The sequence below is a fragment of the Tasmannia lanceolata genome, unplaced genomic scaffold, assembly GCF_043159265.1.
Source record: "Tasmannia lanceolata isolate RefF3 unplaced genomic scaffold, GAP_Taslan_0.1 ptg000035l, whole genome shotgun sequence".
NCBI lineage: Eukaryota > Viridiplantae > Streptophyta > Magnoliopsida > Canellales > Winteraceae > Tasmannia > Tasmannia lanceolata.
In genome coordinates this window covers 3,057,418-3,074,842 of record NW_027518712.1, presented here as the reverse complement: position 1 = coordinate 3,074,842, position 17,425 = coordinate 3,057,418, and the positions used below count along the sequence as shown (strand labels likewise).

The 17,425-nt window shown below is 42.9% G+C and overlaps 1 pseudogene; it reads left to right on the top strand.

The window, feature by feature from the left end:
• The first annotated feature begins 279 nt into the window (after nt 1–279).
• On the top strand, nt 280–1,475 carry LOC143859636 (acetyl-CoA acetyltransferase 2 pseudogene; annotated as a pseudogene).
• Nucleotides 1,476–17,425: the final 15,950 nt, after the last annotated feature.

Here is a 17,425-nt window from a genome sequence, read left to right as displayed (position 1 = left end):
CGTCCGGCATCTTCTTCTCCGGTAACCTCTGCCAGTTCCAGCAACTCCGAGACCCAGATCATACTCTGCGACTCAAAGATACTCTCCAAAATCAGCTGTTCAACGAAGAAATCGAACTTCATGCTCTACACCTTACCTCGGTTCTCTACTGCTGGATCTACAGCTTCCAGATCTATGCAAACGGAATCATCTCAGCCCTTGAAGGCTTCATCAAACGGCCAGATCAGGTACAGATCTCCATCCTCAATCGAATTCAAAAACCAGATCCAATCCGAAAAAATGAAATGCTCTCGTCAAGAATCTCTCTCTGAAAAGATCTACAAATTTCACGCTATAATCCTTCTAATCACAATCCCTCTCCTCTTAATCTCATTCCTCCTCTTCCTCTTGCCTCGAATCACTGACGGAATCATAATCACCTCATTCTCTGATGGCGGAACCTCCGTCCTCACTGGCTGGAGGTTCTTGCCAGACCGGAGATTTGTTTCCAAGAGTTATGCTGTGATTTTTTTATGCTGGTAGCTCTGGCAGCAAAGTTCATGTTTATTGCTTTGATCAGAATTTGGATCTACTTCCTATTGGTAAACATCTTGAGCTTTTCTGACAGCTAACACCAGGTTTGAGTGCATATGCTAGTGATCCCCCGGCTACCACAGAATCACTTAAGTCTCGTTTGGTAGAAGCTGAAAATGTTGTTCCTCAAGGGTTGCGTCATAAGACACCAGTTAGAGTTGGGGCGACTGCAGGTCTGAGGGCATTGGAATGTGATGCATCTGACAAAATATTACAAGCGGAATGAAGGCAACAATGCTTGCTGCACAGAGTATCCATTTGGGTATTAATGATGTTGTGGTGGCTGGTGGTATGGAAAGCATGTCAAATGCTCCTAAGTATTTGGCAGAGGCAAGGAAGGGATCTCGATTTGGACATGATACTATAATTGATGGGATGCTCAAGGATAGACTTTGGGATGTTTATAATGATTATGCCATGGGCTCATGTGCTGAACTGTGTTCAGATCAGTATGCAATAACAAGAGATGAGCAGGATGCTTTTGCCATTCAAAGCTTTGAGCGAGGCATTGCTGTTCAAAATAGTGGTGCCTTCGCGTGGGAAATAGTTCCGGTTGAAATTCCTGGGGGGGAGAGGAAAACAATTCACACTTATTGACAAGGATGAAGGCCCAACAAAGTTTGATCCTACCAAACTAAGGAAACTCCTGCCAAGTTTTAAGGACAATGGAGGTTCTGTTACTGCTGATATCAGGATATGGTGATGCCGCTCAAGCACCCGAGTTATTTACTACAACTCCCACTCTTGCTATACCAAAAGCCATTTCAAATGCTAGCTTCGAGGCTTCTCAAGTTGATTATTATGAAATAAATGAAGCTTTCGCTGTTGTGGCTCTTTCAAATCAGAAACTGCTTGGCATTAGATCTACTTACATGGACAGATCTGGATCTTTTGAGCAATGAAACAGAGTTACAGACTCTTTCCAAGGGGTTTTCAATCAATGTCACCAGATCTGGCGATATCTTGGTGTTGAGCGGAATTCCGATCATCTCTCCAGACATGTATTACGGTGAATTGCTCGTCGTTCATGGCCTTCGCCAGGTACTAACAGCACATGTATATCTAAACCAATCTAATGATTCTTTCTCTCGTATTCATGGATATGACAAGGACAAGTTCTTGGATTATACTGAATTAGGACATTAATTGTCTTGATCTGTAAGTTCTTTACCGTTTTTCTGTTTGAGGTTAGATCTATGGACTCCTTTGTCTTGATTCTTGATAAACTGAAGAATACTGTCACAGTAAATGTATAAAGATTGAATTTCAATTTTATTGCAAGGGCGATGAAGGAGTTATCCCAAGCCCATCTTTTAGGGAGACCTACTTGGTCCATGTAATATCCCTTTTCCTTTTGTCTTTTATAAAGATAGCCTCAAGTCATTAGATCCTTCCATTCATCGCCAGGGCGATGAAGGCGATAGCCCAAGCCCATCCTATAGGGGACTCGCTTAGTCCAAGTAGCACTCCCCTCATTTATTTTTAAGACTTGCCCAGTCTTTTGCATCCCATAAAACATAAAGTCCTTCTCATTGCCAGGGCAATGAAAGAGACATCTTGAGCCCATCCTTTAAGGAGACAAGCTATGTCTCAGCAGATAGTCAATACCCTTTAGGGAGACAAGCTATGTCTCAATAGAGAGTCATGTTCTTTAAGAGACAGGCTTTGTCTCATTAGTGAGTCGAACGTAGGAGGCTTGTTTAGCCTCATCATTAGAAACTCCCTTCTTAGTTGAAGACCAACTTGGTCTGATAGTAGTCCTGATCCTTTCATCATTGCAGAGGCAATGATAAGGATACTTGGAGTCCACCTCGATGTTTAGGAGACTTGCCCAGTCTCACTAGCACCCTTCTTTATCTCTTCTTCTTTTAGGAGACTAACCTAGTCTCATCAGCACTCCCCTCTTAGGGTTGTGCACTAGGAGTCAATCCTTTCATATATGAGTCATTCTTTAGCCAGAGTCAGTCCTTCTTTCAGGAGTCTGTCCTATCATCATAGGGGTTAGGATTCTGTCCAACCTCTTATCAAGTCATGTGATTTTTTTATCCGCTCCTGCAAGGTATAGGATGCTGTCCAACCCTTGCAGAGTCGTGATTTTGTTCAATTCCCTCACAAAGCATAGGATGTTGTCCAACCTTTGCGGGATATCAAGAGTCTGTCCTACCCTTATGATGATAGGATTCTGTCCTCTTGTGTCAAAAATTCTAAAAACATAAAAAACATCTGAAATTTCCAAAAAAATCTCAAAAGTCTTGAGTCATTAAGAGTAGTTAGGAAATCTGTTCCGAACTACGTTGACTTGATCCTCTCCCACGAGGTACGTAGTGCAGCTTGGGATTCATATCCCAAGTCCAGCCAAACCTTTAAAAATAAACATTTCAAATCATCAAAAAATACAAAAATTCTTCAAAACCTTTTCAAAAAGATCTTCCCTTAGAGTTAGGATTCTGTCCTAGATATATGGGGTGTTTTAGAGTTAAGAGTCTGTCTCGATTTGTATTGATATGGTGTGTCCTGTCGCGTGAGTGTCTCTAGAGTTAGGAGGCCTCAAGTTGATCGGTTAGATATTTAGTCGAACTGATGGCTAGACTAAGAAGCATATAGTCAGCCCATGGTTTTCTCTATGATGCACAGCCTAGGTACACATAGGATGTAGGGCCCACCTGCATTAGCTTAAGGCTAATCAACTTGCATTAGTTAGGGCATATAGAGAGTCCTAAAAATTACAATTCACTTGAATTTAAGCAATCGTACAAAAAACTTTAAAAATCAGTCGAGTCTAGTGGAATCGAGTCTAGGATAGCGGTTCTAGATGGTTAGGCATCGTAGTTTAGAATAGGTCATCGAACTACGTTGACTCCGATTCTTCCCGAGGCCGGGATACGTAGAGCAGCCGGGATGGACGGCCATCCTGGTTCAAGTCAAGTCCTGCATTAGAGTTTTAGGATTTGTCTTGTCCAGTCATGTGTATAGAGTTAGTTTGTGTTGTGTGTTTTGTTGTGTTTCCTTACTTTCATGTACATATCATATACTTTTAGCTGTAGCATGCATGTGTTTGCACACCAGAACTCAGACACCAATTAGGTATGACACTCATAACTTAGATATTCTCAGGTGACATTTCTTTCATTTATTTTATGTGTGTTTATTATTCATCTCCGAGAAATGCATGATTAGATAGACGTCTTCTCGGAGATATTCGTTCCCATTTCATATGATTTTTGCCCAAAACTCTTCAAAATTATTAAATAAATGGCATAAGAGACCAGGTGTTTGCACTTGGGCGGATGAGGTGCTCTTCGGACCTTCCAATTTCGTAACCAGGCACGAACCTTCTTTTATATCTCTGGTTATCCGTTGCAACAGAGCATAGTATGGGAACCTTGGCCCACTTCCTTGGATGGAGACTCTTCTTTGTTTAAGGTACGCCTCGAATCTGGGTTAGTCCCCGAATCGAGAGGTATCTCACCTTATATCGCCACTTATGCTATGAGAGACACTTCTTTCGAGAGTTCCTTGGTAGTGCTCTCCATTCACGTGGATGATCCTGAGACTGTTCGTGTGGGGCTCGTCCCCCACCCCTACGTATCCCCGCCTCCGCAAGAATCAGAGCAACGTAGTTCTTCGCGCCTATTCTAAGCTATGATGCCTAAGACACCTAGACCTCTATCCTAGACTCAATCTAAAAGACCGGACCAGTTATTAAAGTTTCTTGTATGATTATTTAAATTCCAGTGAATTGTGGATTTTAGGACACCCTATATGCCCTAGCTAAATGCATATTAGCCCTAAGCTAATGCTGGTGGTTCCTCAAGATGATTTGGGTTCCAAAACCCCCAACATAAATATATATTGCTTATCTTAGATTTAGGGGTATGTGTTTTAATTTGAAAATCTTTTAAAAAATGTAGTATAGATACCATGAGCTTTTCTTTGATTGATTCCCACGTATCTATATGTATTTTGGCTAAGTGCACACACAATAACTTATACCACCTTGCACTTAGTATTCATCCACATGACAAGTCACAATAGAGAACTTAATGTGAAAACCATATCTATGCTTAAGTGATTATCAACATCACCATTGTCCATGATTTCATGTTAAATTCATAAGTATACATCTTTCATACTTGAACTCTAGTTTGGACAAAATTGGTTTTTGCTAGATTATTTGGCAATTATATATCATTTCTAGCAAAACTAAGAAATTAAACGCCATGTCTAGGAAAATGATCACTTCTTAGACATCTTTTATGCCATGGGTGAGAAAACATATCTATTTCCATGCACCTAGTTGTCATTCACACCCACGCACAAGACTTTCCTATTATGTGCTAAATGATTATCACTATATGTAATATGAAATCTTTGATGAGTTATATGTGTATATGTTCCAAAAGCTTATATTGGATATCCTCTCATGACTAATATAAATTTTGAAATATAGATATATGTATTTGTGTGATCTCCCTGGCTTGCTTGTATGTTACATATTTAGGGAAGTATATTTGAATTGTAGAATATGATATCACACTTAGAGGGAGCATGAGCCAAACTTTCATATCTTTTGTGCTATGCTTGTTTATCATGTAGAGCTAGACTATGGATATCATTTAATCATGATAAACCGACACTTAAAGTGTAAGTGTCATTGTAGCACAAGGGTTGAGTCTAATGTGTCATCTTTTGGTAAATATATCCAAAATCTCTTGGAGTCTATTTGTGGACAACCCTTTGGAGTCATACATTGTATGATTCATTTTCAAAGGGGGAGCTTAGAGTTAAATCTTGTCCTTAGGGGCTTATCATATGATGTTTAATGTGTATATAATTTATCATATGATAAGTACACTTATTTGAAGCATGATTGCTCCATTTATGTTAGATTGGGCTTGTCTTGTGCTCTTATTTTAGTATCACCTAATGTTTTTGGTATCATTTACCATTTTCTTTTGGTATAGATAAAAAGCCCATAGCCCTGGGTCTTAGTGTCATATCCTCTTAGGCTTCAAACTAATCTTGGATAATCAATTTGGTTAGATCTTAAATTTGGTATCATCTATTCCAAGGATAAGTATTCTCTTCTAGAGAACTATCCAAGATAGAGCTCTAGAATCTCTTTCATAGGACCTTCTCATAGTTATGGTACGATGAGAATGGGGTAAAGCTGCCAGGTCTTGAGATCTTCTTCGCAGATGAACTACCAGCAGAATTTTACAGTAAGCAGATTGCAGAGTCAGTTGTGACAGAGGAATCAGACTTAGACTGGGTTGAGAACTTCGAACCGGAACTCTTGAATTCTTTGTTTCAGACCGAGGCACCAGTCATTGCTATGATTGGAAGAGATGCACCTTTTCTGAACCCAGAGGACTATATCACCCCAGCCGAGGGACCTCTGGATAACTGGACGTCACAGGTTATACCCCATGTAGTCCTTCAGTATATTCCAGTCCCTTCAAAAGAGTCAGTTGTTTCAAAGTATGTGTCAGTTTCTGAGTCCGTCCCAGAGTCTGTCATTTCTAACTTTTCTTTTGATGCAGGTACTGTAGAGGTCGTGTCTACCTCTGGAGTGGGTGATGAGTCTATCCTTGGTGGCGTTGAGTCCGAGTCTGAGGGCGTATTCATTGATTCTTTGGCTGTACATGTTTCTAGTTGTGTCGATACTGATGTCGACTTATTTTTTCATCCTGTTTTAGAGTCTGTAACGCCTGATGTGGGCAAGTCATCTGATGTAATCATTGATTCTGATGAAATAAAAGACTCTTTTGCTTATATTCCTGTACTTGTCTCTTCTGCTGATTCTGCTTCTGAACTTGATCAAGTAACTAATAATAACAATCAAGACTCCCCCTCTAAAGAGGAAGCCGATGATACTCCCCTTGAAATCAAACATATGATTCAACAAGAGGAGAGTCACCGAGCTAAACCACTTGAAGAGGAAATTGAAACCGTAAATATAGGTGATGAAACCTTAATTCGGGAAATACGAATTGGCAAAATTTTATCTCCTGAGGAGCGCGAAGAATTAATCACCTTGCTAAAAGAGTTTAAGGAGGTTTTTGCTTGGTCTTACGACGACATGCCGGGATTGAGCGAGGACATTGTCCAACACAGATTACCTCTAATCCCTGGCATCAAGCCGAAGAAGCAAAAACTCCGGAAACTTAAAACAGAATGGGAGTTGAAAGTTCATGATGAGGTTAAGAAACTACTCGAAGTGAAATTCATCGAAGTAGTCGAATACCCTGAATGGCTTGCAAATATTGTACCGGTACCCAAGAAAGATGGAAAAGTCAGGATGTGTGTCGATTTCAGAGATCTGAACAAGGCAAGTCCAAAAGATGATTTTCCGCTTCCGAATATTGATATCCTGGTTGACAATACCGCTGGACATGCACTTTTATCCTTTATGGATGGATTCTCAGGGTACAACCAAATTAAAATGGCGCCTGAGGATATGATGAAGACGGCATTCATTACTCAGTGGGGGACATATTGCTACAGAGTGATGCCGTTCAGTCTCAAGAATGCTGGTGCCACCTATCAGAGGGCCGCGACTACTCTTCTTCATGACATGATTCATAAGGAAGTCGAGGTCTATGTAGATGACATGATTGTCAAGGGCAAGACTCGGCCAGAGCATACAATCGCTTTGAGAAAGTTCTTCGAGCGAATCCGGAAGTTTCAACTTCGCTTGAACCCAAATAAATGTGTATTTGGGGTCACATCAGGAAAGTTGCTCGGATTCATGGTCAGCGAGAGAGGAATTGAAGTGGATCCTCAGAAGATCAAGGCTATCCAAGAAATGCAACCACCAAAGACAGAAAAGCAGATTCATGGATTCCTGGGCAAAGTACAATATTTGAGAAGATTCATATCTCATTTAACTATGACGTGTGAACCCATCTTCAAGTTATTAAAAAAGAATTCTTCCAAGAAATGGAATGAAGAATGTCAGGAAGCATTTGAAAAGGTCAAGCAATGCTTATCTTTGCCGCTTGTTCTATCCCCAGTCATTCCTGGTCAACCATTGTTGATGTATTTGTCCATCACAGATACAGCAATGGGTTGTATGCTTGCTCAGCAGGAGGCAGGGTCTAAGAAAGAAAAGCCCATCTACTATATCAGTAAGAAAATGCTAGAATATGAAATCAAATATACTGTTTTGGAAAAGACATGTTTAGCATTGGTTTGGGCAACTCAAAGGCTTAGACATTATCTTCTGTCGAACAAGATATTTTTACTCTCACGGATGGATCCGCTGAAATATTTGTTCGAGAAACCCGCTCTTACAGGAAGAACAGCTAGATGGTTGCTATTGTTGTCTGAGTTTGACATCACTTATGTCACTCAGAAATCAATTAAGGGACGGGTAATTGCTGAACAGCTGGCTGATGCTCCTGTTGAAGAGAATGCTTTTCTGAAGGCTGATTTTCCTGATGAAGAGATTATGGACATTGAAGAAGAGATTCCGAGTTCCAAATGGCTTATGTACTTTGACGGAGCTGTCAATAATCATGGTCAAGGAATAGGGGCAGTTTTGGTATCTCCAAAGAAGGAATATATCCCGATATCCATCAAGTTGCAATTCGAATGTACCAACAATATGGCAGAATATGAAGCATGCATCGCAGGACTTGAGGCAGCATTAGCTTTGTGAATTCAAGACATCGATGTATTTGGAGATTCAATCCTGATCATTTGTCAAATAAATGGGGATTGGAAGACAAAGGAGGCGAGGTTGATCTCATATCACACTTATCTTGCATCTCTGGTCGAGAAGTTCAAGAATGTTACCTTTACTCATCTGTCGAGAACAAGGAATCATTTTGCTGACGCTCTGGCTACCCTAGCATCAATGTTGGACATTTCTGCGACAATGGAGGTTCAACCTTTAGCTGTAAGATTGCAATGGGCTCCAGCACATGTGAATGCCATTGAAATATCCGCCAGGTGTCCAGACGGAAAGCCATGGTATACAGATATCAGAAATTTCATTTCAGGCAAGGGGCATCCGCCTGAAGCTTCCAGCAAAGAGAGGAAAACTCTTCAGAAGTTCGCTGCCAACTTCATCATTTGTGGTGAAGAGTTGTACAGAAGGTCATTTGACGGTATTCAGCTTCTGTGTGTTGATGAAGATCAGGCTGCAGAGCTCATAGAGCAAACACATGAAGGTGTTTGTGGTCCTCACATGAATGTTAAAATGCTATCAAGGAAAATCCTTAGACTTGGTTTCTATTGGCCCTCAATGGAAACAGATTGTTTCGCATTTGTGAAGAAATGTCATAAATGCCAAGTCTATGTCCTATTCCCTATGAAAAAATATCCTTATCATGTACTTGTAAAGTGATTTATTCTATATATACATGATAAGTTTTATTGGCCATGTATTCACTTTTATATTTTTGGCCTATTATGCCTTGTCATGCCTTACCTCATAGGTTTCACCTAAGGCTAATGACAAATCTTTAGGGGGAGTGCTAATTATTGATGTCTTTATATTTGTATGGATCATTGTAAGATGCTTACATTGTCCATTCCAATATTTTCCCACCAATCGTGCTTTATGTTGCATATCTTAACAAAAAAAATGGGGGCTTATTATGCTAAACTTTACATTTACTCTATGTCCTTCATGATAAGTATAACATGAGCTATTGCCTTATTATTCTTGTGAAACTAATTACGGTTCATAGGGTTATTCAATTTTTTATTTTATTCATATACCTTACAAATTTGAGCTAAAATTTAATGTCTCTTTACTTTTTCTCCAACATAGACTTGATTTACATTTGGTATCTTGTTTCTATGCTGTTGTGCTCTTATCATGGCATCTATGCCTTGTTTATCTTGTATTCATGCTAAAAAGTTAGGGGGAGCATCTATATTCACTGAATATCTTTCATGCTTTATATTGTGCTTAACTGTTAATCCTTCCTTTTTGCTTATGCCAAAAGGGGGAGAGTTATAAAATTGATTAGATGTTCATAATTCATACGCATTCTATACTATAATTTGGTAAATCTAACTTATGCATATGTTGAGGCAGAGTAGTTATGCTTATATTGTTTATCTAATCCTCATAAGAGGTTCCTCCCACCTCTCTAATCAATTTGGTTTGTCATCATAAAAAAAGGAAAGATTGTTAGCCCAAGGGTTCTCATGGGTTCATTCAGTCACCTTGTTTTGATGATTAACAAACTCAAATTGATTAGTGGTTTATGGACTGATCGTTTGCCTTGAGTGTTGTACCATAGACAGGTAATTCACAGATCAATTCATGCTAGCACACACCATTGATGGCCTATGCTTAAAGATGGACCAAACACAATGCAAAGGAGCTAAAGCATACTTGGATTAATCATACCTTGGAGGATCAACTAAGGAGAAGCTCAAAATTAGCCATCTCAAAGCATTGAACAAACAAAGGAAGATTAATGAAAGCCAAAGCTTGTGGATCAACAACTTGCAAAGGAGCTTGAACCAAATGGTGGCATCATCCTTGAAAAGTTTCAAGCAAAGAAGCTGAACCTTGAAGATCTCAAAATAAGCCATGCACTCAAAGAGAAGATCAAGCAAATAGCTACCTCAAGAGTTCATTCAAGATAGTGGTAAAAAGGTAGATTGCATCACCTATCTCTCTTGCGTTTTCTCTAGTCAAGGTACATCTTAAAACCCCTAAAAATATATTTTTCAAAGAGACCAATAAGCTTAAAGAATGACTTAAATGGAGAAGTGAATGACCATGGGTGGTGTACCAACATGTTGGGACCCATATGGCATTTCATCACATTTGAACAAAAACCGAGTTCTGAAATCCAACCTGGACCAGCAACTAAATCCTGTCAAATCTTGTTTGAAATATTTTAAAATATTTTTAACAGATAGCTCTCATTTTTCTCATATCCGTAGAGTATAAGAACGTCGAAATCCAACAAGAAACGAAGGAGATATGAATTTTTCAAGTTCAAAGCAGATTGCTGGAAATCCAGTTTCGGAACTCCGAGAATTATTCTCGGAGCTCCGTGCGCAGACTCTGAGAAGACTGTTAGGGAGCTAAAAACGGCATATCTTGACCTCCCCTATATATATGAACCTTAGGGCCTTTGAAAAACACTTAATGAGTTAACCTAACATTCTTAGAGCATTAAAAGGTATATTTACTCATTTCTAACAATATTTTCACTCTCCCCTTCTCTCTTGTGCCTTGACCTTATAATATTCTTGAGAGACCTTAGGACCTTCATTTTTTTATCGTCTTCTTGAGTGAAAGTGAGGAATATTTATATGTATTCAGCCTACTAAGAAGCAAGCAAGCTACATCTTCAACTCTTCATTGTATTTGGCAATAAAGGGCGCCGTAGAAGACCCTTGGAGCTTGGAAGCTCGGTTTTTACTTGGTGAAAGGAACGTCGTATTTAAGTTCCTTGGGAAGAAGATAGTGGATACCTCAATGAGACAAACTTGAGAATAGTGGAGTAGGTCTTAGGTTAAGATCGAACCACTATAAAAATCCTTGTGTCAAGCCTCTTGTCTCTTCTCCTCTTCTCTTGTGGTAAGCTCTTTACTCTTGCATTTGAATTTTAATTTTAATTTTTTAATCAATCTAAAACTAGTGCAAACAAAATTTTTAAAATTCTTAAAATTTGAAAAGATACCCAATTCACCCCCCTCTTAGGTTGCTAAGTGGAATTTTATTCTCAATCGCCTGAAATCTAATCCTAGGGAATAGAAAGTTTCAAGCATCGACCCCTCGAGTTGAATTTCGAATTGTCTTTTGAAAGATAGGCACGCCAGCGAATTCATGATCACTGTTAGGCCCAAAATTAGTAATAGATGAGGTAGTGACGAAAGAGCTAATCTGGCAAGTCCTGGTAGTCTGAGCTGGCTAATTAACTGTGACCTACGGAAGGGAGCACCCGGTCAGAAGACCAACCCGGAGTCGTGCTCAGAACGGGCCCTTCTACAGTCAAGTCAGTAATGGGACGACCAAAATTGTGAAGCACGATATTCTATCCGACCAGGCCTTCTCCACGGCCTGGGACGACCAGAATTGTGAAGCGCGATAATCTATCCGGCCAGGCCTTCTCCATAGCCTGGGACGACCAGAACTGTGAGGCGTGATAATCTATCTGGCCAAACCTTCTGCACGGCCTGGGACGACCAAAAATGTGAGGCGTGATAATCTGTCCGGCCAAACCTTCTGCACGGCCTGGGACGACCAGAGATGTGAGGCGTGATAATCTGTCCGGCCAAACCTTCTGCACGGCCTGGGACGACAAAAAATGTGAGGTGTGATAATCTGTCCGGCCAAACCTTCTGCACGGCTTGGGATGACCAGAGATGTGAGGTGTGATAATCTGTCCAGCCAAACCTTCTGCACGGCCTGGGACGACCAGAAATGTGAGGCGTGATAATCTGTCCGGCCAAACCTTCTGCACGGCCTGGGACGAGCAGATTTTTGTCGTTTTGTGAAACGCGTCATATCCTGGCCGGCCTGAGACTGGCATATTTTTGTCGTTTTATGAAACGAGTCATATCCTGGCCGGCTTGGGACGGGAAGATTTTTGTCGTTTTATGAAACGCGTCATATCCGGGATCGGCAAATTTTTGTCGTTTTATGAAACGCGTCATATCCTGGCCGACTTGAGACGAGCAGATTTTTGTCGTTTTATGAAACGCGTCATATCCTGGCCGGCTTGGGATGAGCAGATTTTTGTCGTTTTATGAAATGCGTCATATCCTGGCCGGCTTGGGACGAGCAAATTTTTGTCGTTTTATGAAACGCATCATATCTTGGCCGGCTTGGGACGAGCTGAAACACTTAGAAGTTTCTCCATATTCAACCTATACGTATATTCATAGAGGGTACGTACATAGGCTACATACGTATGTATTATACGTATCCTTATACGTATACGTACGCTCGCCTCGCAAGGTGTGCCCCGCTTCATTAATGAGGGGCATGTGGCTCCATCTGGTTCTCGAACGCAACCGCCTCAAGCCTCAAGGCTATAAGAAGCGGTATTCACCCTTCATTTTTCACTTTTCACTTTTACTTCTGCCTCTCTTTTGCTCTGCCTGCTCGGCTGTGATAGCTTGTGGTCGTGGTCATCCGCGAGTTAGGAGCCTTTCTCTTTGAACTGGTAATCTTCTTTTTAGCATGTCATGATTTGATTCTCTTTTCTTTTTGTGCTCTCGATGTCTAGTAGTACTTCTAGTTCTGAGTCGGGCTCTAAGTTGTCTTCAGGGGAATCCACCTCTTCTAGCAGTCCAGAGTCTAGTTCATCAGAAGGACCCAAACCAATCCGGCCAGGGTTCCCAGCCCATACATGGCAAGTCCTAGAATTAATGTAGTTGCTCTTGACAAGCCCGTAGGTAGCGGGGACGAGGTGATTTTAGACTTAAACACCACCCCCGTCCGAACGGACAGCTTCTACCAGGCATAGGCGAGTGGAGGTAGTGATGTTACCGAGGCGTCCACCACATTCATTCCGCGCCGGGCTGTAGAGGTCATAGCTGAGGCTCGGATAGACGCCAATCCCCAGTACAATGTTCAGGCTCTCTATGAGGAGAACTACCTTGAGGAGTCCAAATTAGGGGAAGTTCGGGATAGGTACAGCATTCCCGAGCGGTTCAGGTTGAGGGCGGCGATAGAGGGAGATAAGGCTTGTAACGATAGCACCGATGTATGTATCTACGAGGATTCTCTAAGAGCCGGGCTTAGGTTTTCCCTGCAGCCCTTCTTCGCGGAGGTTCTCCGATATTACAGCCTGGCTCCGGCTCAAGTTGTGCCAAACTCATGGAGAACGCTGGTCGAATTTATGTACCTAGTCCTGGGCCGGGTCTAAAGAAACTTGTCCATTCCATTCTTCCGTGCGTGCGCACATTTGAAGAGACATAAGGACGGAGGTTGGATTTATATAAGCCAACGTCTTGAGGTGAAGATGATTACTGGTATTCCAACCTCCATACATTTATGGAAGAACAGGTTCTTCTACGTCGAGGACAGCTAAGCTACCGAGCCTTGGCTGGTTCCTTTAAAATGGGACTCGCTTCCGTTAAGCCGCAAGCCCGTCCTGGAGGGCGAGGATAAGCTTACATTTGCCCAGGTTTGTGAGGAGCTGCAACGAGAGGGCCTGATTCACTGTGCGGAGTTCTCTAAGGAAGATATTCTGGTCGAGCTTGGCATTAGTACTGCGACCCGGGCACGTATGTGGTTTTAGGCTAGTTTTGATCTTGAGTCTCTCTTTTGTTATTACTGACCGGTTTGTCCTGTTGAATTTCAGATATGTAGAAGCAGTCCGCACTGGAGAAGGTAATGCAGAGTGCCTTTGGGAGGGGCCAGGGCCAGAAAAGAAAGGCCCCTGAGACTTCTAGTCCTGCACTAGTGCAAGACGCGCCGCCCAGGGAGAGCAAGCCATCGGTAAAGATCATGGGCGTCTACGGCCGGGGAGCTAAATCCTCGAGGCCTGCGGACGTGGTCTTAGGCATCCAATCCCCCCCCCCCCAACAAGGCCCGCAGACAATGTTTTCCGGCCCAACTGGGCCGTTCAAAAGAACGACACCGGCCTGGGTGACAGCCGGGTAGCCAGGGAAATAGTCACCAAGGGCTTGTTGAAGCAGGACAAGCTCAAGGTTCTGAATGAGCCTCCGGACACGGCCGATGAGGCTGTGTTCTCCTCGATCTATCAGGTACCCTTTTTTTTTAACCTTCACTAAATCCGCAGATCGGATGTTACTATAATGACCTTCGCGAGAAAAGCCAGGGCTTCTCTGCTGCAATCACCAAATCGGAGGAAGAAAACGGTAAACTGAAGAAGGACGCCCTCGAGCTCAATAGGTCCATCAAGGAGAGCGACCTAGAGATTACTAGACTTAAGAGTGAGATGGCCGCCCAAAAGGAGAAGGCCATTGACGCCCTCAATCAGCAAAGGGAGAGAGCTCGGGAGAGGCAGAAAGAGGCCGTGCAGAAGGAGGACAAACTTGTCAGTTTGTCCACCGAGTCCTACAAGTTGGGATTCATGGATTGCCTTGAGCAAGTCCAGGGGTCCAACCCAAACGTCTTTGTGGAAGGCCTTATCTTGCCTGAGCCGGTGGTCGGAGACGTGGATGAGCAGAACGCCCTCCCAGCAGCTAATGCTTCTGAGGCAGATCCTCAGCGGGACGGCGGTCACGAGGAGGCTTGAACTCCCCGTCCTTTTCTTGTTTGGCAATACTAATGAATTCTTTTTGTAATGGCCCCTGAAGGCCCATTTTGTGTACATCTGCCCGTACGGGTTTTTTATGAATAGAAGTAATATTTTGTCATCTATTGTGTTTGCTTGTGTTCGTCTTTGTCTTATCTAAGACTGGTTGACTTAGAACTTTAGGCCACCGAAATAAAAGAAGATTCACTTTATGTCGGATTTTAGACCAAAAGCCTACTACCCCGTTTTGTTTCCGACCGGAAGTCCCCTTCCGACCTTATTAGGGACGAACCGAGGTGATCCAAGCAGCAGATACCCAAGTTTTATGGAACTTGGAAGTTTTACGAAGTTTGGTTTTCTGCCCTAGTCCGTTCCCGGCCAGAAGTGCGCTTCCGGTATTTTTGTAGATGAACCGGGGTGAACCAAGCAGTCAATCCAAGCGTAAGAGCAAGGATTTTTATTTGAAATGTTAGTTTTCTGCCCCGGTTTGTTCCCAAGCAGGAGTTGACTCCCGACCTTACTAGGATGAACCGAAGTGAACCAAGCAGCAGATACCCAAGTTTTATGGAACTTGGAATTTTTACGAAGTTTGGTTTTCTACCCTAGTCCGTTCCCGACGAGAAGTGCGCTTCAGGTCTTTTTGTAGACGAACCGCGGTGAACCAAGCAGTTGATCCAAGCTTAAGAGCTAGGATTTTTATTTGAAATGTTGGTTTTCTGCCCCGGTTTGTTCCCGACCAGGAGTTGACTCCCGGCCTTACTGGGATGAACCGAAGTGAACCAAGCAGCGAATACCCAAGTTTTTTGGAACTTGGAATTTTTAAGAAGTTTGGTTTTCTGCGCTAGTTCGTTCCCGACCAGAAGTGCGCTTCCGATCTTTTTGTAGACGAACCAGGGTGAACCAAGCAGTTGATCCAAGCTTAAGAGCTTGGATTTTTATTTGAAATGTTGGTATTTTGCCCTGGTTTGTTCTTAACCAGGATTTGACTCCCGGCCTCATTGGGATGAACCAGAGTGAACCATGCAGTTGTTTAACCCGCACTGAAACACAAGGAGAGCTTGCAAAAGATGTAGCCTTTTTCATTTACTAGTGTTTTGGGGGGAATTACAATGATGGGGTCCTCTTCTTGGACCTTCGAAGGTGATGGGCTATTGATAGTATCTCCTCAGGATTTTTGAATTCCAGGCGTGGGGGGCTGGTGCTCGCCTAGTGTCTCCAATCTGTAGCTTCCTGGTCATACGATTTCTTTCACCCGATACGGCCCCTCCTAGGTCGGGGAGAGTTTGCCGACCTTCTTCGGCTGAGAGATAGCAGCTTTCCTCAGGACTAAGTCGCCCCCTCGGAATTCTCTTGTGCGTATCTTCATGTCGTGGTAGTTGGACACCTTCTGCTTGTAGGCCTCAACTTTGGTTCGGAATTCTTCCCGGACTTCTTCCAGCAAGTCGAGGTTCGCACAGAGGCCGTCCCCGTTGAGCTGCTCGTTGAAGTTGGCGACCTGGGAAGATGGGACACCAACATCAATGGGTATTACTGCCTTAGTTCCGATGGACAGGTTGAAGGCCGACTCCCCCGTCGTGGTGCGTGGGGTGGTACGATACGCCCATAGGACGTGATAAAGTTCATCAACCCATCGGCCTGCTTTCTCATCCAATCTCTTCTTGATCCCCTGGAGCAGGATTCTGTTTGTAACTTTAGTCTGCCCATTCGTCTGAGGGTGCGCAACAAAAGTGAATCTCTGTTCGATTTTCAGGTCTGAGCAGAATTTTTGAAAGTTCTGACAGTCGAATTGCCTGTCGTTGTCTGTTATCAAAGTGCGGGGTATCCCGAATCTGCAAACAACTGACTTCCAAAAGAAGGTTTGTATGTTTTGCTCCGTGATCTGGGCCAGAGGTTTAGCCTCCACCCATTTGGTGAAGTAGTCTATAGCAACTAAGACGAATTCACACCTTCCGAAGGCCAGTGGAAAAGGGCCCAAAATGTCCATCCCCCATACTGCAAAAGGGAGTGGGCTGATGATCGGGGCCATAGGTACTGCCGGTTGATGAATGATGGGAGAGAATTTCTGACATCTCTCGCACTTTTTAACCAGGTCTGAAACGTCTCTCCTCAAGGTTGGCCAGTATAGGCCTCTTAAAAGAACTTTGATGGTCAGGGCCTTGCCCCCCAAGTGCTCTCCGAAAATTCCTTCATGGGTCTCCTGCAGAGTGTACGCAGCGTCGCTTGGCCTGAGGCATTTCAGGTATGGAAGGGTGTACGACCTTTTGTATAGGTTCTCACCATCTAGGGAAAACCTGGCTGCTCTTTGTATCACTTTGTGGGCCTCTTTCTTTCCTTCGGGAAGTTTCCCACTACACAGGTAATCAATGATTTCGTCCATCCAGCATGACTCGTGGTCGACCTGCATTATTTCTACGGCCTCATTGTCAATACTGGACTTCTTCATAAACTCCATGCATATACTCCCGAGAGCTGTGTAACTAGAAGCTGCTAATTTGGATAGCACGTCCGCTTTTGTATTTTCCTTTCTGGGGATTCTGATGACCTCGAAGCTTTTGAATTTGCTGGCTAGAAGGCGGACCTTGGCAAGATATTTAATCATACGCTCGTCGCGGGCCTGGTAGACACCTTGGATTTGGTTCGCGACCAGTTGGGAGTCGAAA